The following is a 22,372-nucleotide window of genomic DNA, read 5'->3' as shown; positions in this document are numbered from 1 at the left end:
AGTGAGTATCTAAGGTCAGATTTTAACTCAGATCCTCCTGACTCCAGAGCCAGTGCTTTTCTCTACTACTATTGATAGGCATCTTCATTCTCCCAGTATCTCACAACTTCAGAATCATCCTTGACCCCTCACTCACATTCACTTCACATATCTAGTGTTTTGCCAAATCTTATCATTTCTACCTTTATAACATCTCTTGTGTATGTCTCTTCTGTACATTCACACAGTCATAATTCTTGTCCATGACCTCTGAACTATTGGAGTAGTCTTCTGTCTCAAGTCTCTCCACACTCCACTCAGCTGCCATTTTTCTAAAGTGCAAGTCTGCCTGTGTTAACCTTTCCCTTTCCCCATTCACTGAGCACTAGTAGCTCCTTCTTACCTCTAGGACCAACATAAACTTCTCTCCTTGGTATTTAAGGTACATCATAACCTAATCTTTTCCTATTTTTCCAGTCTTCTTGCATTTTGCTCTTTTCCATCTACTCACTTTATAATCCAGCTATACTTATCTTTTTGCAATGACATCCCATCATCTTTCTCTGTGCCTTTGCATAGAATACTCTACCTTCTTATCTGCCTCTTGGATTTCCTGGCTTTCTTGAGACTCAGCTCAAGTCCCACCTTCTGCAGCCTCTCCCCTGTCTCCTCAGTTGCTAGTACCTTCCCCTTTCAGATTTCCTTCCATCTACTTTATGTAGTTTGTACACACCTAATTATTTACATGTTGTCTCCCCACCCCTTAAAGGTAGGGGCCGTGTTTTTGCCTTTGTGTCTTCTGCACTTAGTATGCCAGCTAACTGGCACCTTGGACAGAGAGCATGGAACAGTCAGGAAAACCTGTTTTCATAGACTTCCTCAGACCAATGCTTCCACAAGTCACTTAAATTTTCTCATCTGTAAATGGGAATGAGAAGAGCACCTCCCTCACAAGGTTATTGCCGAGATCAAATGCGTTAACATGTAAAGCTCTTTGCAAAACAAATGCTAGCTTATTATCATGAGTGCTTAATAGACCGTTCGCTGAATCACTAACCAAATTTATGAAAATGGAGGGTGGACATCTCTCAAAATAAAGAGATCGCGAGGCTATGATTGTAAAATGTCAGATGTGATTACTTCTCAAATCACATTTTCTTGACTTTTTCTTAGGCAGATTCATTTGGGGATGGGGTACTTCAGGAAATGATTATAATGTTTTTTAGAAAAGCATTAATAAAATATATATTTTTTAAGTTGAAGAGGGATAAGTGAAGAGCACTTATGTCCACTTCTTCACAATTGTTCCGACTTTCATGTCTAATTAAGCCACTTTCCTTTGTTCTTGTAGCTTAGATCAAAGCTTCTTAAACTGTGGGTTGCCAACCCATATGTGGTCAAGTAATGAATGTGGGGGTCGTGACAAATTTGACAATGAAAGGTTATGTATATTTGTTTTTTATACCTTTATACCCAGGTTCACATAAAAATTTCTCGGATGAAAAGAGGTCACAAGTGGAAAAAGTTTTTTAGAAGCCCTGGCTTAGATCACTTATCACTTCTCACTTGTTCTGTCCTCCTGTTTTTTAATGATTTTTCATATTTTATAAGTTGGTTCTTCTTGCCACCTTTCGCTCTTCCTATTTAACCCTGAAAACCTTCATATTGGAAACAAAGCTCTATTCTGGGCAGCACCAACAGCAGTAGCTAAGATGTTCTTGAAATGATTCATTCTTTGAGCTATTCACGAGTTCTCTTCAGTGAGTGGGATTAACTTGCAATGACAGTGGTGTGGGCAACACTGAAAAGGCATTGAAAGGAAAGTGTAGGCATCTTTCTCTATGGCCTAAAGCCAGAATTGAAATAGCAGTTTGGGTATCCTTTTTTTTTTTTTTTGGTAGGTGTGGGAAGAAGAGACTAGCAAATGGTCAGAAGGTCTGTGTCTGAGGCCTTAGCTCTGCCACTTACAAGCTCTGTGACCTTGGCCAAGTGACTTAGCTTCAGAAATCTAGCTAGTCCACAGAAACATTTTGAGGAATAAATTACAAAGTGAAAGTGATTTGAAAAACCTAAGGTAGTATATAAATGCAAGTTTAATTATTGTCAGTGTTATTATTCTTAGGCAAGAAGACAAAATTTAAGGATTTGGGGGGGGGGCGGGACAATGGGGGTTAAGAGACTTGTCCAGGGTCACACAGCTAGTAAGTGTCAAATGTCTGAGGCCGGATTTGAACTCAGGTACTCCTTACTCCAGGGCCAGTGCTCTATCCACTGCACCACCTAGCTGCCCCAAGGATTTTTTAAAAATACTTTTATGAGCTCTGGCAAAAATGTTAGACCTTCAGGGAAGGAAAACACATACAACATGAATACTAGGTTTTAGGGAAAGGGTAATAGTAGCTGGAGGAATCTGGAAAGGCTTCATTTAGAAGGTGACATTTAAGCTGAATTTTGGAGGAGTTCAAAGATTCTCAGAGGTGTGGTGAGTAGGGAATGCCTTTTAAGCATGGGGAAACCAACCCTGCAGTCCTAAACCTAACTGATTAAAACTTCAGTGTTCATTGAAACTGACCCTAAGGATTACGTGATGTTGAACCACATAGGACGAGCCTATCCCCCAGCTGTAGGGGAAACATGCCCCAATCCTTGCTGATCATCTATTCTCTTATCTGAGCTCCCACAGCCCTCCCACATCAAACTAAAAATTCAGTTTTTAATTATTGTAGATAATGGCTTGAATTGTTGGTTGTTGTTTGGGGTGTTACCTGTGACTCCCCATCCTTTGTGTAGGTTCCTTAAGGTCAAAACCTAGGTGGTATGCTTTGTGCTGTCCGATGTACATGATAAAATGCTGGGTTGATTTAAATGATGAATATTACAGAGTTGGAAGTCAGTTCCTCTTCTGCAAAAATTTTGGGCTATCACTGCTGTTTGCCACAGGCAGGATGAATTTCTGTAATAAAATGTACTAATAAAAAACATGATCTAAAAAATCTTGCAAAAAAAAAAGGGCTGGGGGGTGGGGGGGGGACCAGCAGATTAAGTTCTGCAACAATCAAGGACCCCAACAGACATAAATAGTTTTGATGTGTCCTCTCTCCAGAATAGTCTTAGACTGGTTCATAAAAGATGTGTGTGCAGTGGATAGAGCACTGGCTCTGGAGTCAGGAAGACCTGAGTTCTAATTCGACCTCAGACACTTGACACTTACTAGATATGTGACCCTGGGCAAGTCACTTAACCCCAATTGCCCCTCTGCGCGCGCGCGCGCGCGCACACACACACACACACACACACACACACACACACACACACACACACACACACACATACACAAAAACACCTGTGTGGCCATCAGGCTTTTTGTGTTAGAGGAATGGGGGAGGTATTAGGCTTTTTGTATAGGGTTCCTGTTTGTGTCTAGTTTGTTCAAGGTACCTTTCCCTAACCAGTCAGAGTCTACGTGAAAGCAAATATGATTCAAATAAGTATAAATCAAGGTCCATTTTTTAGTCTATTAAAAAAATCTCCCCTATCTACAAAGGTTCTCAAAAATCTTAGCCCCATTCTAAACTTTAATACCATATATGCACAAATATAAAATGGTAAATTCACTATCATGATAAGTACCAAAATGAGGGGGTTGGATCTCTGAGGTCTCTTCCAGTTCTAAAATTCTCTATCTTCCTATAAATGGCACAAACAAATATAAGTTATAGATATTTCTCCTCTATTAAATGAAGGCATTGTACTAGATGATTTTTCTTTTTTCTTTTTTTTGCAGGGCAATGAGGGTTAAGTGACTTGCCCAGGGTCGCACAGCTAGTAAGTGTTAAGTGTCTGAGGCCGGATTGAACTCAGGTCCTTCTGAATCCAGGGCCGGTGCTTTATCCACTGCGCCACCTAGCTGCTCCCATACCAGATGATTTTTCAAATTTTTACTAAATATTTATACTTCCAGCAATAGATATACATGTTCAAATATAAGAACAAGTTCAAAAATTGAATACAAGCAAAATTATAAGAAAGCATTAAAAACCCATATAAAATAACCAATTCCCAAACAGAAACCAAACATGCATAAAGCAAAACAAAAACAAAAACGACCCCCCCAAAAAAAATCTTAAAAATTAAGAAAAGTACTTAAAATGTGGTTGTGCAATGATTGCATATATAAACTGCAGGCTTATGTCCTTTATTAATTGGTAAAAGAAACAAAGACTAGTGTAATAATTTTAAAAGGTAGCATCAATCATCTGCATTTTCTTTATCATGAATTTTGTTGCTGTTTGATATTTTTCTCTTTTCTGTAGTTGTAGTTAGTGTGTATATTGTCCTTTTGGTTTTGCTTCTTTCATTCAGTATAAATTTCTAGTCTTTCCATATTTCTTTGAATTCTTCATATTTGTCATCCTTTGTTGAACAAGCATTCTATTCCATTTATGTCTCACAATTTAGTTAGCCACCATCCAATTGCTGGACACTTTATTTCCAGTGCTTTGCTCTTACAAACAGCGGTGCTGTGAATGTTTGTAAAAATGGGTCTTATTTTCCTGTTAACTAACTTCCTTAAAGTATAAACCTACAAGTAGAATTATTAGGTCAAAAGGTATGGACATTTAAAAAATTAAAAAGTATGGACATTTTATAGTAACATTTATTGGACAATACTGTGGTGTTTTCCAAAACAAATCAACCCACAGCTTCGTTAGCAATAAATTAGATTGCCTGTTTTCTTACATCCCTGCCAACACTAACTTTTGTCACCTTTTACTGTTGTTGCCAGTCTGATGGGTGGAAGGTGATATCCTAGAGTTTTAATGTAAAGTTTTCCAATTCTTACCGGTTTTGATCACATTTTCAAATTGTAGTTGATTGTTTCTTCTTTTGGCAGCCACCTTTATATCCTTTTTTTGTTTGTTTGGTTGGTTGGTTTTGTTTTTTTTGTGAGGCAGTTGGGGTTATGTGACTTGCCCATAGTCACACAGCTAGTAAGTGTGAAGTGTCTGAGGTTGGATTTGAACTCAGGTCCTCCTGAATCCAGGGCCAATGCTCTATCCACTGCACCACCTAGCTGCCCCCACCTTTATATCCTTTGAAGTCTTATCTATCAGAGAAAACTCTTACTACAAATTTGTGCCATTTTCCTACGAATTTCTTATGTCAGACTTTCATCAAGTTTTTAAATATTTTATTTTCCTCTTCTTTTTTTTCCCCTTTGCTTCTTTTGCTCCTTGATCTCTTTCTCCTTTCTTTTTTTTTTCTTTTTTCCTCTCTTCCTCCAAATCTGCTTTTAAACTCTGGAAGATGGAAAGTGATGCCATATCCAAGAATTAAAATGCCCAAATTGAAAATAATAATAATCCCCTCCAATAAGAAAACCTTTTACAGCTGTGAAGAAGGGATCTATTCTCATTTGCCCTACAGGCATAGTGCCTGGCATATTAAAAGCTCTTTGTTGTTGTTTAGTCATTCCAGTTATGTCTGACTCTTTGTGACCCCACTTGGGGTTTTCTTGACCAAAATACTGGAGTGGTTTGCCATTTCCTTCTCCATTTCATTTTACATAGAAGAAAATTGAGGCAAACAGGGTTAAGTGACTTGCCATAGGTCACACAGTTAGTAAATGTCTAAGGCTGGATTTGAACTCAGGTCTCCCTGACTCCAGATCCAGCGCTCTATACACTGTGTCACCTAGCTGTCTCTAAGAAATGCTTATTCCCGGGGCAGCTAGGTGGCACAGTGGATAGAGCACTGGCCCTGGATTCAGGAGGCCCTGAGTTCAAATCCAGCCTCAGACCCTTGACACTGACTAGCTGTGTGACCCTGGCCAAGTCACTTAACCCTCATTGCTCCACAAACAAAACAAAACAAAGAAATGCTTATTCCCTTCCACCCCTATAAGCATGCTTATTTCCTCAAATACCACAACCCTTCTAATAGTCACTTTGCTTACTTTTTCTAATTTGCATAGCATAAGGTAAAACCTCAGGGTTGTTTTGATTTTCAGATTTCTTATTAGTGATGTGGAGCTTTCTTTTATATGGTTCTTAATAGTTTGCAATTCTTTTTAAAGTACTACTTGTTCATATCTTTTAACCATTTATCTGTTGGGGAATAGCTTTTGGTTCTGCACCCACATCCTCCCTTCCCACCATTCCCAGTTGTTTATATATCTTGGATACCAAACCCTTTTCAGATAAATTTGACTTCTTTAGAATTTTAATCCATGTAATCCTAGCTATCTCTTTATCTCAGCCTTTTGATATCTAAACTCAATTCATGATGCAAGTCATACTTTCCAATTTTCATGACCTTTATCAAACTTGTATCCCCTATAGTTCCCATCTGAGAATCAGGTTGAGAATAGAATTTCTCAACCTTTTGAAATGTGAAGTCAGTAAGCCAAGTCAAGAAACTGTTTGGGAAAGAGAGAATGCTAGCTGATGCTCTGATAACTGAAGTCCTGTATCATTATACAGTCACACCTCTGTGTCACGCTTGTAATATTTTTTGAATTCCTCATCAATTTCCTCTTTAGTATATTACTGATAAATATGTTTTTACTCTTTCTTCTTCCATTGATCATTATGCAAATACTCTCCATCATGCTTTTCCACTCTAACTCATGGATTTCCTTACATGAGTATACCTTCTTAATATTCAGTACTACTTTGCCTCCCCTTTATGTGTCTTGTTTATTTCGAATAGGTTTTATCTGTCCAGTGCCATATTTCAGTCACAGGTCTCATCCCATCTAGTCTCAGTGATACTTTCGAGGTCATTAGGATCTCTAGTTTATCCTGTTTGTTAACCATACTTTGTGTTCTTTTATGATTTTTGCACACATGGTTTATACTTTACTCAGTAAACCCTGTAATTAACATATGATAGGTATGGAAATGTCTCTGTTCCTTTAAATCTCAATCCTAATACACCTGGCATCACAAAAATGGGAGAGGGGCAGGTTATTAGGACCAGACTCAACTGCCTTAGTTCAGAAGTCAGTCTCAAGGAAAATGGAGGCCCAAGGGGCATATTGAATGTAGAGTGTATGGATCCCAGGTTGGAGAAACCCTTGCACCTGTTTTTAATTTATTTTGCCAAGTAGCTCAACACCTGTCCCCCTTGTATAGGGCAGGAAATGTTTCCTGTGGAGAAGGGAACAGACAAATGGTGGAAATTTGGCATACTCAATAGGAAATAGAATTAGAATGGCTGGGGTTGGATGGTTTTAATAGCAGTTGGTAAAGATCTCAACCTGGCTCCAGAAGAATTACTCATAGGAATCCAATCTGGATCTGAGAAGGTTGAGTAAAAGCCACAAATTCTAGCAAGGATAGTGGAACTAAAAACATACTTAGAATGCTTAAGACATAGACTAGGTAAGTAAGAGAAGAATTAAGAGATGATCACCCTTCCCCTATTGCCTTCTAAATGGACTGGGGGGAGAGTAAAGAAAGTTGCCTATGCCTGGCATGGCTCCAAGAAAGCCAGTAGATCAGCACTTTTGTATGCCTACTTCTAAATTTATGTATATGTGTGTCAACCCATATGTGAAATGTTTGGTCTGCCTGTATATGTCTGCTTAAATGTATACTCATGGATAATATTTTGTAAGATATAATCAATCTCTCTCTCACTCTCTGTCTCTCCTCTCTCTGTTTCTGTCTCCCCACCCACCCAAGGTTTAAGATACTCAAGAACAACATGTTGGTCAATCAGTCAACAAGCATTTCTTCACTGCCTACTATGTGTTAGGCACTGTGCAAATACTGGGGATATAAAGAAAGGTTAAGCAAAAAAACCCACACATAGTCCCAGTTCTCAAAGAGCTCACAGTCTACTGGGGCAGGCATCTTGCAAACTATATACAAGAAAAATATTTACAGGATAAATTGGAGATAACCTCAGGGGGGAAGGAACGTGCATTAAGGAGGACTGGGAAAGGCTCCTTGCAGAAGATAGGGCTTTCTTTAGCTGAGATTTGAAGGAAACCAGGGAAGCCAGAAAATAGAGATGAAGAGGAAGAGAATTCCAGGAACGGGGGACAACCAGTGAAAATTAATGGATTTGAGAGATGGGTTGTCATGTGAAAAGAACAGTGAGGAGGCCATTGTCTCTGGATAGCAGAATATATGGGAGTAAGGTAAGGAATATGCTATAAATGTTTAACATTCAGCTCTGAAAATGCTGGACATTCTTTTAAGTTGCATTAATATTTCTTCCATAATTTTTCTTAAATATATACAATCAACAAAATAATAAATCAAACCCTGATTGGTAGCATATCCTATTTGCAAGTCAATACTCACACAGAACATTTAGCAATCGACTTCCTTCCTCTTCCTTCCTTCCTTCCTTCCTTCCTTCCTTCCTCTTTCTCTCTCTCTTTCTTTCTCTCTTTCTTTCCCTCTCTTTCTTTCTCTTTCTCTCTCTCTCTCTCTCTTTCTTTCTTGGTGAGGCAATTAGGGTTAAGTGACTTGCCCAGGGTCACACAGCTAGTAAGTGTTAAATGTCTGAGGCCGGATTTGAACTCAGGAATTCCTGAATTCAGGGCTGGTGCTCTTATCCATTGCGACACCTAACTGCCCTAGCAATCAACTTTCATGAGCTAGGTCAAGCTACCTCTGGAATACCCCTGAAAGGTGTAAGAAGATTGGAGAGATAGAAAAGAACCAGGTTACAAATGTATTTAAACCACAGAGGAATTTATATTTGGTGCTGGTGGTAATGGAGTTTCTTGAATGGGGTGGAGGGGAGGAAGCTGGGGAACAAGGTCAGATCTGTGTTTAAGGAAGATCAATTTGACATCTGAGTGCAGGATGACTGGAGACCTGGGGTGGAGAGACCAGGCAGCAGGCCCTTGCAAAATAGTCAGGTGGATGAGGGCCTGCACCAGGATGGTGGTGCTCATCCTTCCTCTCCCCTTGTATGGCAATAGTTAATCCTGATTCAATGAAAGAGTAGTAGCTTCTGATAAAACTGGGATTGAGGAGAAAAGCAGAGTTTCAGTGAAAAAGCTAACAAACTATCCTGATTAAAAATGAAGTCAGATGCCCTTGCCTGACTGAATTCAGTTCTACTAAACATTTATAAAATTTTAAATTAGATGACCTTGGTCGACTTCTCCAGCCTGGACAGTGTTGGAGTGTACCACCATCAAAAGGTGGCAAGTTTGGGGGTTTTTGGCAACATGGTTAATATGAAGATGTGTTTTGTATGACTTCACATATGTAATGGGTATCATCGCTCGCCTTCTTAATGGGCGGGTGAGGGGCTGGAGGGAGGGAAAGAATTTGGAATTCAAATAAAAAAAGAATGCTAAACAAGATGGTCAGGAATTATGTAGATTTCTGTAAATTAATAGATAAAACAAAATCCCTCATTTAGTACTCCTCTCTTCTTAGATAACTGCCACTGTGGGAAAGCTTTTCATTACCTTAAGCCTGGATTATTGCAATAGCCTGGTAGATGGTCTCCTTCCGCTCTAGTCCATTCTCCATTCAGCTTTCAAAGTGATCTTCCTAAGGTGCAAGTTTGACAGTGTCATTCTGACTCCCCTGTCTCCCCCACTCAGTAAACTTTGATGACTCCCTCTTACCTTACGCACCTACTTTATATGCCAGGTACTTAGTGCTGGACAAAAAAAACCCAAACTGTCCTATCAAAGAGGTTACATGCTATCGGTAGAAACAATATGTACAGCTTTAAATACAAAAATATATACAAAGTATATAAAAACAACTGGGGCAGGATGGTTCTACCCATTGAAGAAAACAAGAAAGACCCCATGCAGGAGGTAGTCCTTGAGTTGGGCTTTGAGGGAAGCTAAGGATCCTGGAGTCAGCTAGGTGGCTTAGTGGATAGAACACTAGGGCTAGAGTCAGGAAGACCTGAGTTCAAATTCAACTTCAGACACTTACTAGCTGTGTGACCCCAGGAAAGTGACTTACTCTCTGTTTGCCTTAATCCACTGGAGAAGGAAGTTGAAAACCCCATGAACAGTATCGACAAGCCGTGGTCCACAGGGGTCACAAAGATTTGGATATGACTAAACAAGGGACCCTCTAACAGCAAAGGGGAGAAGGAAGTATATTCCATTCGTGGGAGTCAACAATACAGGGGCACAGAAAAGGGTGATGGAGAGTCTTACTTGAGGATAAAATAGGCCAATTTAGCTGTACTGTAGGCTTTATGAAGGCGAGTAGCATGTAATAAAGTCAGAAAGGTAAGCTGGAGTCAGACTGGGAGCCTTTAAATACCAAATGGAGGAGATTGTCTTTTATACTAGAGGTGTAGGGAGTCGATGGAATTTTCTGAGCAGGAGAATTATATGGTCAGAACTGTGCTTTAGGAATAATATAAGGCTGGAAGACCAAGTAGAAAGCTATTGCAGAAGTCTGTGGGAGAGGGGATGAATTGGGCTAGTGCCGAGAGAGTGGACTTGTACAGATTCCCCTGTCTTTGATCAACTGTAACAAGACGGAATGATAGTAAAAACAAAACAAAACAAAAAACCTCCTCCTAGAAAAAGAGATTTTATTTAAGTGTATTGAAAGGGTATATGTAATGAGGACTTGGGAGGTTTTCCCTCACCTGTCTGAGAAGAGCAAGGCAGTAAAATGAGCAATGTATCAGAAGTTTTCCTTAGCAAGGCCATCCAACCCAATATGGGAGATGAATTTCCAGAGGTAATGTAATTTTGTTGACCCATTGCTCTTGCTAGGAGATAATTAAAGGTAAATTTAATCTAGACAGATTTATAATCCCTCATCCATCTCTCCCCCCCCCCCTTTATACAGCTTATCTGGTAAATTCGATGAATTATCACAATGTTTGTGTAATAGCAATTTCTTCTGGACTGAACCTAATATAACTATAAAATTGCTAGTAACTCAACCTCCCTAGGGCTCTTTTTCCTTTTCTTTAAAATAAGATTGGATTAGATGGCCTCTAAGATCCTTTCCAGTTCTAGATGGGTAAGCCTAAGACCCCATAATTCTTGTTTGTTGTTATTGTTGTTGTTGTTTTTGTTTTGGGTTTTTTTTTTGCGGGACAGTGAGGGTGAAGTGACTTGCCCAGGTTCACACAGCTAAGTGTCAAGTGTCTGAGGCTGTATTTGAACTCAGGTCCTCCTGAATCCAGGGCCGGTGCTTTATTCACTGTGCCACCTAGCTGCCGTGCCCCCCCCCACCCTATAATACTTGTTTAAGGGAATCCTTAGCAAGGCAAGTCACTTAACCCTGTTTGCCTCAGTTCTTCATCTGTAAGAAGAGTAGGAGAATGAAATGGCAAGCGACTCGAGTATCTTTGCCAAGAAAACCCCAAATGGGCTCCCTAAGAGTTGGACACAACTGAAAGGACTGAACAGCAGCAGCAAGCCAGGAAACCTCAAAGTACAGAGAGATGGATTGATTGGCAGCATCAGTGGAGAGAGGGACTGCCTTTAGCAAGGCAGACCATCTCATTCCCTGGGCAGGATAATTGTTGGAACTAGATAGCTACTGAGGGGCCTTCCAGCTCTCAAATTCCATGTGATTCTGGGTATGAAACATGAAAAAGCTTTGCTTTCCATTAACTAGCTTATAGTGGCATTCCCAAAACACAGAAGGGGGTAGCTAAGTGGTGCAGTGGATAGAGCACCGGCCCTGGATTCAGGAGGACCTGAGGTAAAATCCATCCTTGGACACTTGACACTTACTAGCTGTGTGACCCTGGGCAAGTCACTTATCCCTCATTGCCCTGCCCCCCCCCCCCAAAAAAAAAACCACCCTGCACCCAAAGCACAGAAAAGTAAAGAGAAAAGCTGGGGATGGCCACCCTGCGGATTAGTAATGCCGTCTATCAAAGATAACTTGGGTACTATGAAATGATACTTGCAATTCCCTTCAGCAAACATTTATTGGACGCCTGCTGTTTCATCAGTCCGTGAGTTTAACACCTCGCTCCCTGGCGTTACAGATTCCAGCAATCCTTAATCAGTATTTTCAGCCAGTTCACCACGAAGTGTTCTGCAGTTTTCCCAGTCACCTTCCCTTCATCTAGATGTCATCAAAGGTCTAGAAGGCCAGGATAACATCAGATCTATCTCCTGATCGTGTTCAGTCATTTTTTCAGTTGTACCTGATTCTTTGTAGCAGCATTTGGGGTTTTCTTGACAAAGATACTGGAGTGATTCACCATTTCCTTTTCCAGCTCATTTTACAGATGAGGAAAATGAGGCAAACACGGTTAAGTACTTCCTTACCCTCACCTCGATCTCTCGGTTCTCCTGTTTTCTAACTCATAGTTAGAAACACATTTTGTTTTGAGGTCTTAACATACCCTCTGGTTGAGGTAAATCTCAGCAGACCTCTTCCTCATAAAGAAAAGGGATTGAGGGACACTGCTAAATAAATGGTGTTAACCTCATCCCAGCAGCCCTTCTGTTCTAGGAAAAATAGCCACTGTTGTGCTAGCTAGAGAATTCTGAGAGACATTGTGGCCTTTGTCTTGCATTCCCTAGCAACACATCACAAACTGGTCTCTCTCTGACCTCTTCCGGATTCATCTCTTAGTGGACATGGGGGTGGGGTATCTCATCAACTCACAGGTAGACTATAAGCAGCTCATTCCTCTCTTATCATGACTAGTAATATGTTCTAAAATGCATCATCATAACATTTTTTCTGGCTTGGCATTTGTCATTGACATTTTGAAAAGAAATTAATTTTTTCCTGCCATGAAGGGCTGCCTCTGTTGAGGGCACTCCCTTTCTGACCTAGGTACCATGTAACTGGATCCAGAACCAGCACAAGAAATGGGTACTTTCACCTCCCCATTCTACAGTTCTACTTCCAGCCTGCCCCCCCAACCCACACCCATCTTTTTTTTTTTTAAATAATTTTTTTGTTTGTTTTATGAGGCAATTGGGGTTAAGTGACTTGCCCAGGTTCACACAACTAGTAAGTGTTAAGTGTCTGAGGCCAGATTTGAACTCGGGTCCTCCTGAATCCAGGGCCAGTGTTCTATCTACTGTACCACCTAGCTGCCCCATACCCATCTTTAAGAGGAGATGTTTCTATGCAGAGGGACCTGCCATCCTTGCCACCACCAACACCCAATGCCAACCAACTTGTCCTCACTGGAGGATCAAGGTGCCCTGAGGCAGAAATAAGAGGTAGTATATGCCAGTCAGGTGAACTACCACTTCCATTCTGATGACCACCTCTCCAGATTCTGGTGGAGACAGACCAGCACCCTTTGCCCGAGAGACCCAGGAATATCAATGCTCTCCAGCCCATCAGCCTTGCTTCCAGCCTGGCCCAGGGAGCCATCATCCAGAAGAGAACAATTTTGTGGAAGTCAGACCTGGCTACTGCCTCCACAGATGCTTGACCCATCCTCCTCCCCTTCCATATTTCCTCAATAACTACAACTACCAAAGACCCAGGAAAGAAAGTTCTTGATGCCAAAATCCTCAGCACTGTCAAATGGTTCAACATTAGATACAAAAAGCCTTTGGTGAGTAAGTTAGTGATCATGGTGAGAGAGGGAGTAATTCCAAAGTTGTTTTTCGGTGATTGGTGAATAGCTGAACAAATTTTTGTGGTGTAATAATATAATGGAATATTATTCACATGAAAAATTACAAATATGGAGAACTCAGAAACATGAGAAGACATGGAGTTATGTAACACGAAGAAAACAGAATAAAATGAAAAATATGCATGCTGATTACAACTCTGTACAAAGACTAACTGAAATCAGGGTGTGTGAATGGTGCCAATCCATACAGAAACTTCTTTATTTGGTTCCAAAGAACCTCCCTGTCTCCATCGACAGCTACATCGATGTTAAATAATAATAGCAACGTATCTGTGTTAAAGACATCGAAGAGAAGGATAAAAATGGATTGCAAAACCAAGATAGCCAGAGTGGATTAAAATTAAAATGTTCCCTTTTGATTGGAGTAATAATAATAGAAGTTTACATAATTTATATATATATGTAAATATATGCATATATAACAGTCATTTGCAATTTCCTTTTTCATGTGTTGTTTGGTTTTCTTTTGTTCCTGTTGATATATTTGAATACTTGTACTTGTCAAAAAATTCTATTTTTAAAAAGAAAAAATTACCTCCCCCCCCACTCCTCCATCCTGCTGCCCAGCTGGATTACTAGGAAATCCAAAGCACTAACACGAATGTTGTTTCTGTTCAGTCATGTCTGACTCTTCATGTCCCCATTTGGAGTTTTCTTGGCAAAGATCCTGAAGTGGTTTACCATTTCCTTCTCCAGCTCATTTTACAGATAAGGAAAAAGGCAAACAGGGTTAAGTGACTTGCCCAGGGTCACACAGCGAGCAAGTGTCTGAAGCTGGATTTGAACTCAGGAAGATGAGCTTTTCAGACTCCAGTACTCAATGTACTGTGCTACCAAGCTGCCCTTAACACTAAGGTAAAAAGCCTAATGTAGCCAAGGCCTAGAGTTACTACAGCGGATAAGAGAATGAAAGGTATCTGAGGACCAGGGCCCATTTGGTATAGATGAGGATCAGATATTCATCATAAGAATAAACTTATTGGAGATCATTCATTGTGTATTCATTGAGCATTTATTATGTGCCAGGCCCTGGACTGAATGCTTGGGGTACAATGAAAGGAGACAAACCCCTGCCCTGATATTAGGACTTTATATGTAGGAATATCCTTAGTTCCTTGGATACTACTTGGGGGGGGGTGGAGAAAGATAAGAAGTGGTCAAAGACCAGGTGGCATAGATTTCATACAGATTCTAGGCCTGCTATTGGTACTACAGCAGGGAGAGGAAGGGCCCTTTTGTGGACAGTTATAGGGTTGGCTGGAGGTGGGCATAAGAAATAGTTTATCTTTGTTGTCCTAGCACCTAAAGCAGAGGTTCTTAATTTTTTTTTTTTTTTTGCATAAGCTTCCTGTTTGGCAGCCTGGTGAAGCCTATGGACCCCTTCCCAGAATAATATTCTTTTTTTTCTTTTTTCTTTTTCTTTTTCTTTTTCTTTTGGTGGGGCAATGAGGGTTAAGTGACTTGCCCAGGGTCACACAGCTAGTAAGTGTCAAGTGTCTGAGGCCGGATTTGAACTCAGGTCCTCCTGAATCCAGGGCCAGTGCTTTATCCACTGCGCCACCTAGCTGCCCCCCAGAACAATGTTCTTAAAGGCACAAGACAGGAATGCAAAAGGACGCCAATTATATTACAGCTATCAAAATCTCTTTTAAACAAGCCAAATCCACACACCCCAGGTCAGAACCTCCGACCTAGACAGTACCTTGGAACATAAAAGATGCTTAATAAAAACATGCCTGATGAATTCAGTTTCTCACTTAGAGCAAGCAGCAAAATGAAGGGCAAAGTGTGCATCGAGAGATGCCTAGTGTAAATTCAGGATGGGACGTTGAATTGGATGACACCTTTTTTCTTCATGTATGAAATTGGCCGGGGGGGGGGGTTGAGAACCAGACTAGATGATCTCTAGGGTCCCCTCTAACACTAATATTCTATGAAATTCCTCTTTTTTTTCTGCCAAGCATTCTCTCCTAAGTCGTAGTCCCTCCCTACTGCTCCGGAACCAGTCTTTCTCACCCAGGCCACTGAACCAGGACTAGAAATCAAAGTCTCCTTGTTTCCACTGCAGAGCTCTCTGAGCAGTACTGACAAGGTAGATCTCCTTCTGTATGTTGCATTTGCAAATCCAACAATCTCATGATCTTTTCCCTCCTTTCCAGCTTCTTGTATCAGCTGTGGTTCTTGAAGCAATACCATTGACTTTCTCTGAGGCTAATTCCCATAGTTGGCCCTAACCGCTGGATCCTCAATTCCTTCATCACTATAAATGTGGACTATTGCAACAACCTTCTGATTGGTCTCCCTACCTCACATGGCTCCCCATTCTGGTCCCAGCTTCACTCAGCTATCAAAGCGATCTTAGTCCGGCTCAGCCCTGGCCATGTCACACACACCCTCCTTCCCCCACCCAGTAAACTCCTATGGCTCCCTATTAACTACAGGATCAAGTACAAAAACCTCTGGCTTTTAAACTCCTTCATAATCTCAGCCCTTGCTAACTTCTTCCCAGTCTTCTCACTCTCTTTCACGTACTCTTTGATCCAGTGATCTTGAGCTTCCTGCTGTTCTTCACACAAGACACCCCATCAGAGATAAGTGTTGAATGCCCATGCTTAAATCAGTTGGAATGTCAAATACAAGGCTGAAGAGAGGCAGAGTCCAAAATTACTTAGTTCAAGTTATAAGTTCACTTACCCCAATAGTGTTATCAAAAGCTCTTCACAGATTTTCATATTAGCATTACATCTCATTGCAAAAATACCTTCAACCAACCTAAAAGCTAGGTAGGATCCTTGATTTAGAGCTGGACGACATTGTAGAGTCCATCAGTCAAACATCTTTCTTTTACCAATGAAGAAACAACAGTCCAGAGACAGTAAGGACTGAGGCAGGATTTGAAGCCAAGATCCTCTGTGTTCTCTCTACTGGGCAACGTGAATAGTTAAGAACAATTCTAGTCCTTAGGAAGGAGGAAGGGGAGGATGGGAGGGAAGGATAGAATTTGGAACTAAAAGCTTTAAATAAAAATGTTTATTAAAAAACAAATACAACAATTCTAGTACATTATTGCAACAGAATTATGTAATATCATTAAGAATAAAAAGAATGGGGTGGCAGCTAGGTGGCACAGTAGACAAAGAACCGGCCCTGGATTCAGGAGGACCTGAGTTCAAATCTGGCCTCAGACACCTGACACTAGCTGTGTGACCCTGGGCAAGTCACTTAACCCTCACTGCCCTGCCCCCCCAAAAAATAAAAAGAATGAGGAATATAAAATGAGCTGAAAAGACCCTTGTGAGATAACACAAAGTGGAAGTGTGGAAAAAAAGCAGAACCAGAAAAATGGGATATATGCTAAATATAACTATATAGAAGTGAATGAGAGTGAATGGATAAGAGTCTTGAAGGAAACCTAGCAAGAGTGACTTTAAGGGGGCAGCTAGGTGGCGCAGTGGATAGAGCACCGGCCCTGGATTCAGGAGGACCTGAGTTCAAATCCGGCCTCAGACACTTAACACTTACTAGCTGTGTGGCCCTGGGCAAGTCACTTAACCCCAGTTGCCTCACCAAAAAAAAAAAAAAGAGTGACTTTAAAATATTAGTATGATGCTCCATACATTGAAATGATTTTCAATGTAAATAGTCACTAAGCAAGTTTAGTGGGTTGTGCTGATGTTCTACATTAAGTTTAAAACAAAATGTTTAATTTTTAAAAGATAAGAACCACTATATATGGCTTAGTAAATATGGACAACTAGAAATTTCATTTTGGAAAAAAGGGCAGCTTTTATTTGGAAATAGGAAAAAGAAAAGGTTACAGAATAGAGATCCAGTTTTCGCTTTGGTTCATTGAATCTCTGTGCCCATAAAATAATCAGATATTGTGAAAAGCTCATGTGTTTCTCTGAATATACACAGTGGAAAGAGCTTTTGGAGTAAATCCTTCATGTATTTATACAGGACTTCTTTGAATACCTGTTAATTATAACTGCCTTTAAACATTGTAAGGTATCATAGAAACTGAATCATTTACTCTGGGGTTTGGGAATTTGACAATGTATTGAAAATAGCATACAGGAAATGGTAATGTGCCAGAACAAAATTGGATGGGAACCATCCTTGAAGGCATGCTTAATTAGTATACCTGGCTAACATAATACCATGTTAAAAGACAGATATTCCCTTCACATGCTCATCCAACAAAATGTCAGATTTCATTTAGGGGAACTTCTGAAGCCTGTCAACAAGCGTTCTGCAGTGTATAATCTTAGAGAGTTCCTGGGGTCACTGACTTTTTAAATGACTTTCCTTAGCTCATGTACTAATGAGGTTTTTAAGTCCACACCATTTTTTTAGGAACTTTTTTTTAAATTATGAAAGTATTTTATTATTTTCCAGTTACATGTAGAGATAGTATTTTTGTTTTTTGGTGAGGCAATTGGGGTTGTGACTTGCCCAGGGTCACACAGCTAGTAAGTGTCAAGTGTCTAAGGCTGGATTTGAACTCAGGTACTCCTGACTCCAGGGCTGGTGCTCTATCCACTGCGCCACCTAGCTGCCCCTAGAGATAGTTTTCAACATTTGTTTTTATAAGATTTCTAGTTTCAAATTTTTTTCCCTTCCCTCCCTCCGCAAGACAGCAAGTAATCTGATATAGGTTGTATATGTACAATAACATTAAACATATTTCTGTATTAATCATGTCATAAGAGAAGAATCAGAGCAAAAAGGGAAAACCTCAAAAAAGAAAAACAACAGCACCAAAAACAAGAGAAATAGTATGGTTCAATCTGTATCCATATTTCAGGTTTTTTTCTGGATTTGGAGAGCCTTTTCCATCATGAGTCCTTTGGAATTATCTTGGATCATTGTATTACTGAGAAGAATCAAGTCTATCACTGTTGATCAACACATAATGTTGATGATACTGTGTACAATGTTCTCCTGGTTCTGCTCATCTCACTCATCATCAGAAGTCCACACCTTCTTGAGTGACTTTCAAATGCTTCCTTTTCTTTCTTCACCTGTTGAAATAACTTAGAGGTTACTCATTTTAAAGTTTTATTTCAAAATCTCAAAATGAAGAGTCAGAGAAGGCCGGGGACTGTGGCTGTGGAATACTACCTATAATGTCACTTTTTTTTTTGGCATATTGGCTAATTTTGCTCAACTTTTATTCCTTATTCTTTCCTTAAAGAGATGGCTCTTTAGGAGGAGAATGGGCACATGTTGGGATATGTAAGTGACATAAAGACAAAATATATTAATAAAAAATTTAATTAAGAGGCAAGCATGGAAAAGCCAAAAAGCAAGGTAAACTGAGTAAATAGAATTTAAGCACTAGGAGCTTCATTGCATCGCTTTAATTTCACAAGACCTCTTTTATACTTTTTTTTCCCCTTGGAAAGGGCAATGAGGGTTAAGTGACTTGCCCAGGGTCATACAGCTAGTAAGTGTCAAGTGTCTGAGGCCAAATTTGAACTCAGGTTCTCCTAAATCCAAGGCCAGTGCTTTATCCATTGTGCCACCTAGTTGCTCCCCGCCTTCTATACTTTCTAGAATTGCTTTTTAATTTGTGATTTAGAATAGCTACAGTTAATAGATTCTCATTCAATAGTTTTTTAATAATAGAATCTGCAACTAGGCCAAATATTTTATAAGTATCTCAATGCTGAAATTTAAAAAAGAAATACCCAGTCACATTATTGGTTCATGTGGTCACACTGTTGCTTAGATTTGAGGTATCCAATATGACCATAATATTCCAACTTTTTTCCAGTTATTTAAATTTTTTTAAATCTGAAATAAATGAAAAACAAATTAAATGTGCATATCCATATACATCAATAAAAGAGGAGATTGTAAAGGAAACTGTGCCTCTGTGTAAAACTTGCTTTTCCTTTAAGTATATAATCAAGTCAGGAGATCATTTCAAAGCTGTCTTGCTTGTCAGTGATTCCTTCTGTTTTCTTCTCATTTGAGGGATCAAAGGACACCCTTTTACCTTCCTTCCTTTCCCATACCTCTCATTGAAAAGAACAGAATAGAAAAGAAAACCCCTTGTAAAAAAATATGCATAGTCAAGCAAAATAAATTCCCACATTGGTTATGCCCAAAAATACATTTCTTATTCTGCGCCTTGAATCCATTACTTGAAAAGTTAGCGGCATACTTTATCATTAATATTCTGGAATCTTGGGCAGTCAGTCATTGACATTGATCAGAGTACTTACGTTTTTCAAAGTTTTTTTTTCCTTTACATTGTTATTGTTATTGTATAAATTGTTTTCTTGTTTCTACTTACTTCAATCTGGATCATTTCATATAAGTATTCCCAGACTTCTCTGAAACCCTCCCTTTCATTATGTCTTATGGTTGAATGTAATTTCATTACATTAATGTATTGTAATCTGTTCAGTCATTCCTCATTTGATGGGTACCCTTTTTGTTTCCTGTTCTTTGTTGCTTTGAAAAGATTTGCTATAAATATGTTTTGTGCATATGGGCCTCTTTCCTCTGTCTTTGATTTTGTTGGGGTATAGACGTAGTAGTGGTATTATTGGGTCAAAAGGTATGAACAGTTTTGTGACTTTGAGAAACATAATTTCAAATTGCTTTCCAGAATGGCTGGACCAAACTCTCCAACATTTGTCATTTTCCGTTTATGTTCTCTTTGTCAAACTGATTGATAGGTATAAGGGGAAAACTGAATTGCTTTAATTTACATTTCTCCATTTGTCATTTGGAGGATTTTCTCTTTTATGATAGTTTAGGTTTCTTCCTTTGTAAACTGACTGTTCATTTCCTTTGACTATTCATCTATTGGGAAATCAACTTCTTAACAAAACAAAGAATGTTTGCCTTCCTTAGTATCCAACCAGAACATCCCAATGCAATGTCAAAATCCACTGTGGGTGTGAAAAGAGGAGAAGTTCCTTTCTGTTGTATTTTGGAAGCTGTTACTTAATTGAGATTATTTTATATTCTGTTTGTGTCATCATGCTTTCATTCATAGTAATTAGTATAGTTATGAAATTGCTTTGCATTGAACAGATACTGCAAAGATAAATATATTAATAGATGAAATCATAATTAACATAAAAATGATAAAAAGGAAGGTTGGGGAAGGTAGGCCATGGGCTAAAATTATAGAGGGGAAGGCAGGCTAGAAAATATGAGAAGTTCTGAAGAATAAAATTCTGAAAATGCAGAAAAGAAACAATTCCAATGGGGAAGACAGGGAGAACCTATCTAAAGAGACTTATTTGGATGTTCATGGAACTCATCAACCAACTTGGATTTTTAAAAAATGTACAGAAGAGAACTGATTCAACCATTCTGGAGAACAATTGGAACTATGCCCAAAGGGTTATAAAACTGGCCATACCCTTTGGCCCAGCAATACCACTACTAGGTCTGTACCCCAAAGAGATCATGAAAATAGAGAAAGGACCCACATGTACAAAAATATTTATAGCAGCTCTTTGTGTGGTTGCAAAGAATTGGAAATTGAAAGGATGCCTATCAATTGGGGAATAGCTGAACAGGTTGTATCTGAATGTAATGGAATACTATTGTACTGTAAGAAATGATGAGCAGGAGGATTTCAGAAAAACCTGAAAAGAACTGATGCTGAGTGAAGTAGACAGAACCAGGAGAACACTGTGCACAGTAACAGCAACATTGCTGATGATTGACAGACAGACTGACTTAGCTCTTCTCAGCAATACAATGATCCAAGGCAATTCCAAAAGATTCATGATGGTCAATGCTCTCCACATCCAGAAAGAGAACTAGGGACACTGAATGCAGATGGAAGCATACTATTTTCACGTTGTTGTTTGTTCTTTCTTGTGGTTTTTCCCTTTTGTTTTGATTCTTCTTTCACAAAACCGACTAATGTGGAAATATGTTTAATATGATTGGATACATATAACCTCTATCAGATTGCTTGCTGTTTCAGGGAAGAGGGAGAGAGAAGAATTTGGAACTCAAAATCTTACAAAAATGAATGTTGAAAACTATCTTTACATGTAACTGGGAAAAAATAAAATACTATTAAGTGAAGAAAAAATAAATAAAAGGGAAAAAATGTACAGAAGAAACTAGAATCAGTGAACTTTGATTTGGGCCAAATTCTAGAATGTATTAATAAAGAAGCAATAAGCAAACATGTAGAAAAGAGGAAGCATGGTATATAGTGAAAATTACACTGGATTTGGAACCAGAGGTCCTAAATTCTAATCCTGCTGATGGTACACACTGGCGTTGTGAGTTAGGGTGTCATTTCCTCTTAACCCCTCTCTGGCTTCCTTTCCTCATCGGTAAAAATGAGATTGGACTAACTGCCCTAAGTTCTAAATATATGATCCTATGAAAGGGAACATATCACGGCAAACCATCCTTATTTCCTTTCTTGAGAAGGCTACCAAAATGCCGGACCAAGCTAATTCAATAGCTATGGTTTACCTACATTTTAGCAAGGCATTTGACAAAGCCTCTCATGATATTCTGGTGAGAAAGATGGACATGTGGGCTAGGTTCATACAATTAGGTGGATTCAGAGCTAGTTAAACATCCAGACCCTAAAAAGTCGTGGTCATATCAGATTTTTAAAGTGTCAAGAAACTGGGGCTGAGATTAGACCTTGGTCACACCAGTTAGCAAAAGGGTCCAGAAGTGAAGTCTGACTCAGTCCAACTCATCTTTCTGTGTATCATCCTGCAGCGGTTAGTCAATCAGTTGGTAAGTCAACAAGAATTTATTAAGCACTTAGGTATCAGGCGTTGTGCTAAAATTTGGG

This window comes from Dromiciops gliroides, chromosome 5, assembly GCF_019393635.1.
Source record: "Dromiciops gliroides isolate mDroGli1 chromosome 5, mDroGli1.pri, whole genome shotgun sequence".
Taxonomy (NCBI): domain Eukaryota; kingdom Metazoa; phylum Chordata; class Mammalia; order Microbiotheria; family Microbiotheriidae; genus Dromiciops; species Dromiciops gliroides.
Note: the sequence above shows the minus strand (reverse complement) of the source record.